Consider the following 6515-nt stretch of genomic DNA (forward strand, 5'->3'; position numbering starts at 1 on the left):
GAGAGAGACGGTTTTTGGAAAAGACGCAGCACTCTTGGAGAGGTTTTTCCTGTGCCATGGCTTGCTTGCGAGCGGCGAAGGGTGAAACTACCCAAGGAGGAAACCGAAAGGAAAATCCCTCGCCGTCGAGGGCAAGGAAGGACCGGAGAGGGGAGCCAGAGGTCTTGGAGTAGTGACAAGCAGGAACAAAACCAGTCCAAGAATGCTGCGGCTGAGTTGGCCTTGGGCTCCTTTTGCGCTTCCCGGCTGGCGTGAACAGGCGGGTAGAGTTGGAAGGGACCTTGGAGGTCGTCTAGCCCAGTGTTTCTCAACCCTGGCAACTTGAAGCTATTTGGACTTCAACTTCCAGAATTCGCCAGCCAGCGAATGCTGGCTGGGGAATTCTGGGCGTTGAAGTCCAGATATCTTCAAGTTGCCAAGATTGAGAAACACTGGTCTAGCAACAGCAATAGAACATTAGAATACTATACTGCTCAAAAATAAATAAATAAAGGGGGCACTCAAATAACACTTCCTAGATCTGAATGAATGAAATGTTTTAATTGAATACTTTGTTTTTTCAAAGTTGAATGTGCACAACAGCATGTGAAATTGATAGTCAATCAGTGCTGCTTCCTAAGTGGACAGTTTGATTTCACAGAAGTTTGATTTACTTGGAATTATATTGTGTTGTTTAAGGGTTCCCTTTATTTATTTATTTTTTTGGGGGGGCAGTGTAGAATACTAGAATTATTTTATTGGCCAAGTGTGGTTGGACACACAAGGAATTTGTCTTGGTGCACATGTTCTCAGTGTACATAAAAGGAAATATAGATTTGTCCAGAATCATGTGGTACAACACTTAATGATTTTCATAGGGGCCAAATAAGCAATTAAGAAACAATGTTTATAACAATCTTAAGGATACAAGCAACAAGTTACAGCCATACAGTCATAAGTGGGAGGAGATGGGTGATAGGAATGATGAGAAAAACTAGCAGTAGTAGTAGTGCAGACTTAGTAAATAGTTTGAGAGTGTTGAGGGAATTATTTGTTTAGCAGAGTGATGGCATTTGGGAGAAAACTGTTCTTGTGTCTAGTTGTGCATTGCTCTGTAGCGACATTTTGAGGGTAGGAGATGAAACAGTTTATGTCCAGGATGCGAGGGGTCAATAGAGGCCGCAAGCTGAGGTTAGTTGGGGGAAAGATCAGAAGCAACGTAAGAAAATATTATTTTACTGAAAGAGTAGTAGATGCTTGGAGCAAACTTCCAGCAGACGTGGTTGGTAAATCCACAGTGACTGAATTCAAACATGCCTGGGATAAACATAGATCCATCCTAAGATAAAACAGGAAATACTGTGGTATAAGGGCAGTCTAGATGGACCAGGAGGTCTTTTTCTGCCGTCAATCTTCTATGTTTCTGTTTCTAATAGCATTTAGACTTATATACCACTTCATTAGAGCAGTGATTTTCAACCTTTTTTGAGCCGCGGCACATTTTTTACATTTACAAAATCCTGGGGCACACCACCAACCAAAATGACACAAATCAAATAAATAAATAAATAAATAAATACATACATACATACATACATACATACATACATACATACATACATACATAACCCCCTCGTATATACAATCCCATGTAACATCCCCTTATAAATACAGTCAATCATCAATCATCCCTACTCAAATTTATATCTCATTTCTGGGTACTTCTCCTGTCTTTCCCCCTTTTCTCTCTCATGTTTGTCATTTCTCTCTCTTCCTCCCTTTTTCCCTCATTCCTTTTCCCTCTCACTTCTCCTCTTTTTCCATCCCTGTCTCTCTCCCCCCCTTATGTGTGTGTGTATATACACACTGGAACCATTTCCAAAACCAGTTGAGGGCTGGGGTTTTTTCTCTTTTATTCATTTCAAAAACAGGTGTGGGCTGGCGGGCGTTTCTTATTATTTGGGTGCTTTTTACCATATGCTTCAAGAATCACCCCTCTCTCTCTCTTTTGTTTCTCTCTCCTCTCATTCTCTGCCTCAATCATTTCTCCTTTTTTCTCCCCTTTTTGTTCTCATTTCTCTCTCTCCTTTCCTCTCCCTATCTGTCTCTCTTGCTTTCTCTCTCTCTTGCTATCTCTTTTTCTCTCTTATTTTCTTTCTCTCTCTCTTGTTCTTTCTCTCTCTCTCTTTCTCTCCCTCCCTCTTTCTCTCTCTTTTTCTCACTTTCTCTCTCTTGTTTTCTCTCTCTCTCTTGCTTTCTCTCTCTCTCTCTCTCTTGTTTTCTTTCTCACACTCTTTCTCTCTCTTGTTCTCTCTCTTGCTATCTCTTTCTCTCCCCCCTTTCTCTCTCTCTCTTTCTCACTTTCTCTCTATCTTGCTGTCTGTTGCTCTCACTCACTCTCATTCTCTCTCCGTTCTTCTCAGCGGAGGCTGGCGAAGGTGATATTCAATGTCGGGGGCGCGCAGGCGGTTGCGCACTCCCTACCCCCCTGCTAGCCGCTCGGAATATTCAAAATAAGAAAAGCCTTCACCGGCGAAGGTTTTTCTTATTTTGAATATTCCGAGCGGCTAGCAGGGGGGTAGGGAGCGTGCGCAACCGCCCGCGCCCCCCCGCCCGCGCGCCCCTGACATTGAATATCACCTTCACTGGCCTCCGCTGAGAGAACGCCTGCCCCGTCTCTCCTGCAACCCCCTTGCTGAGAGCCCGGGACGAAAGTGCTCTCGGCAAAGGTGAGACAGGCAGGGCGTGCGTTCCGGGTGCGGGAGGAGCCACGCTGAAAGGCAGGAGACAGCGGAGGAGGAGAGGGGGCGGGCGGGGGGCAGCGCCGAAAGGCCGAGGGGGCTGGAGGCACCGTGGGGAGGCAGGGGCGGCCGCGGCTCCCTTCCCTTCTGCTGCCGGCGTCTCCCCGCCCCCCCGCGGGCTGGCAGGGGGATGAGGAGCGCGCGGCCATGAAAAAGGGTGCACGCGGGGGTATTTTGGGGTGCGCGCGCGCACACACGTGCAGCTTTCAGGGAAGCGACGGGAAGCCATGGGCGCGAGGGGGCCGACTTTCAAAGCAACCTTTGCCGGCCTCCCACGGGAGGGTGCCAGTAGCGGCGGCGGCGGCAGGGGGCAATAGCGGGGGGGGGGGCCGAGCCGCCTCGCGGCACACCTGACCATGTCTCGCGGCACACTAGTGTGCCGCGGCACACCGGTTGAAAAACACTGCATTAGAGCCCTCTCTAAGGGGTCTACAGAGAGTCAGCCAATTGCCCCCAACAATCTGGGTCCTCATTTTACCGACCTTGGAAGGATGGAAAGCTGAGTCAACCTTGAGTCTACTGAGATTTGATCTGCCAAACTGCTGGCAGCTTGTGATCAGCAGAAGCAGCTTGTACTACTGCACTCTAACCACTGCGCCACCGAGGCTCTACTCCAAACCCCTGCCCTGACAGGTGGCAGTCCTGTCCCTTCTTGAAAGCCTCCAGGGATGAAACTCCCACAATTTCTGAATAGCAATAGTGGTAGAATTTAGACTTCTGTCGCACAAATCCCAGCGACCAGTTAGGTCCCACAGAGTTGGCCTTCTCCGAGTCCCGTCAACTAAACAATGTCGTTTGGCGGGACCTAGGGGAAGAGCCTTCTCTGTGGTGGCCCCGGCCCTCTGGAACCAACTCCCTCCAGAGATCAGAATTGCCCCCACCCTCCTCGCCTTTCATAAGCTCCTTAAAACCCACCTCTGCTGTCAGGCATGGGGGAACTGAGATATTCTTTCCCCCTAGGCTCTACAATTTATGCATGGTATGTTTGTATGTATGTTTGGTTTTATAAATAAGGGTTTTTTTAGTATTGGATTGTTACATGCTGTTTTTATCACTGTTGTTAGCCGCCCCGAGTCCGCTGAGAGGGGCGGCATACAAATCCAATAAATAAAATAAATAAATAAATAAAATAAATAAATATATACTGCTTCATGGTGCTTTCAAGCCATTTACAGAATCAGCATAATTGCCCCCAACAATCCGCGTCCTCATTTGACTCACCTCCAAAGGATGGAAGACTGAGTCAACCTTGAGTTGGTGATGCGGTTTGAACTGCTGAACTACAGCTCTCAGTCAGCTGATGTAGCCTGCACTGCTGTACTCTAACCATTGCATCATCCTGGCTCTTGTGAAGGCAACTTGTATTCCATGGGTTGATTGCTCTCACTGTCAGGAAACCTCTCCTTATTTTTATGTTATATCTCTTCTTGAAAGCTTGAAGCTGCCACAATTTTCGGAGGCAACTTCTATTCCAAGGATTGATTGCTCTTGCTCAGTTTCCATCCATTATTCCTTCTCTGACCTTCAGGTGCTCTGGAAAATAGCTTGACCCTCTCCTCTCTCTGGCAGCCCTTCAAATATTGGAAGACTGCTACCCTGTCTCCGCTGGTCCTTCTCTTCTCTAGACTAGCTATGCCCAGTTCCTGTTATCATTCATCCTATGTTTTAGTCTCCATCAGGGGGAAATTTGATTTTTAATAGGGGCAATTGGAACTTTGTTTAAACCAAATTAATGGCCTTAAAGGCTTTCTCCACATGAGTAGGAGTTCACTTTTTGAAAGAATTATGTGTCACAGTGAGGGGGTGGGGGGTGGCATCAGGATTTTGGAGATGCTTAGGTTGGGCATAGGCAAAAAAAAAAAAAAAAAGGCTGGGAACCACTGTTCTAGAGTCTCAATGTCCTTTACAGATTAACAGAGTTAGTTAGTTAGTTAGTTAGTTAGTTAGTTAGTTAGTTAGTTAGTTAGTTAGTTAGTTAGTTAGTTCAGTGATTTTCAACCTTTTTTGAGCCGCGGCACATTTTTTACATTTACAAAATTCTGGGGCACACCACCAACCAAAATGACACCCCAAGACACTCTCCTCACTTTTTCCATCCCTGTCTCCTCCCCACCCTTATGTGTGTGTGTGTGTGTGTATACACTCTTGAACCATTTCCAAAAACAGGTGAGGGCTGGGTTTTTTCTCTCTCTTATTCTTTGGGTGCTTTTTATCATATGCTTTAAATCAAGAGTCACTTCTCTCTCTTTTGTTTCTCTCTCTTTCTTCTCATTCTCTGTCTCAATCATTTTCTCATTTCTCTTTTTTCCTCCCCTTTTTGCTCATTTCTCTCTCTCTCTCTCTCTCCCTTCCTCTCCTTTTCTCTCTCTCTCTCTTGCTTTCTTTCTCTCTCTCTCACTCTTGCTTTCTCTCTCTTTCTCTTTTCTCTCTCTCTCTTGCTTTCTCTCTCTCACACACTCTCTTTCTCTCTCTCTCTCTTTCTTTCTTTCTTTCTTTCTCTTTCTTTCTCTCTCTCACTCTCTCTCTCAGCAAAACGTTGCGAGACCAGAACCTGAGCTTCCTTCTTCGCGGCACACCTGACCATGTCTCGGGGCACACTAGTGTGCCACGGCACACTGGTTGAAAAACACTGAGTTAGTTAGTTAGTTGCTTAGTTGCTTAGTTGCTTAGTTACTTAGTTACTTAGTTACTTAGTTACTTATTCATTCATTCGTTCGTTCGTTCGTTCATTCATTCATTCATTCATTCATTCATTCGATTTTTATGCAACAGGTTAGCAATAGCACTTTTTAGCAGAGCCAGCCTATTGCCCTCACAATCCGGGTCCTCATTTTACCCACCTCAGAAGGATGGAAGGCTGAGTCAACCTTGAGCCAGTGATGAGATTTGAACCGCTGACGTGCAGATCTACAGTCAGCTTCAGTGGCCTGCAGTACAGCACTCTACCTGCTGCGCCACCCTGGAAGGGACCTTGTAGATCATCTAGTCCAGTGGTTCTCAACCTTCTTAATGCCGCAACCTACAGTTCCTCAAATTATGGTGACCCCCAAACACAAGTTTTCATTCCTTGTCTGGCCTCCAGGTGCTTTGGAAAAGAGCTTAACTCCCTCCTCTTTGTGGCAACCCCTCAAATATTCACTATCATTTTTATTTGTTTGTTTGTTTTGTCAAGTACATATTGGAGGCATAGTTCCCTCTAAGCTGAGCAGTGAGCAATCGCTCACTTAAAAATCATCATCAACTCAGAGTTTTCCAAACCTGCCCAGAAGGCGAGAGGGAAAGAGTGAGAGGGAAGGAGAGAGAGAGGAAGAGAGAGAAACAGATAGAAAAAAGAGAGGAAGAAAAAGAAAAAGAATGGGAGTAAGGAAGAGAGAAAGAAAATCAAAATCTAGTTTGAAACTAGCTCAACTATTTAAGTGGCATTTTGATATTGATAGAGTTGCCCTATTATGAGCTCACTGTTATAGACACACAGTACAGTATTTTATTTTGAAATTCTCTGAGGCAAAACAGGGTGGGGTTTTTTGTTTATTTATTTGTTTGTTTGTTCGTTCATTCATTCATTCATTCATTTATTTATTCATTCATTTATTTATTTATTATTTCTGTGCTGCCGCTCAGACACTATACTTTTCCGCCCACCCCCCAAAAAATTAGAGGGAACACTGATTGGAGGTATGTAAAGATATAACAACATTCATATACATGATACTAGTAATAAAAAAAAGAATAAGA

This window comes from Erythrolamprus reginae, chromosome 8, assembly GCF_031021105.1.
Source record: "Erythrolamprus reginae isolate rEryReg1 chromosome 8, rEryReg1.hap1, whole genome shotgun sequence".
NCBI lineage: Eukaryota > Metazoa > Chordata > Lepidosauria > Squamata > Dipsadidae > Erythrolamprus > Erythrolamprus reginae.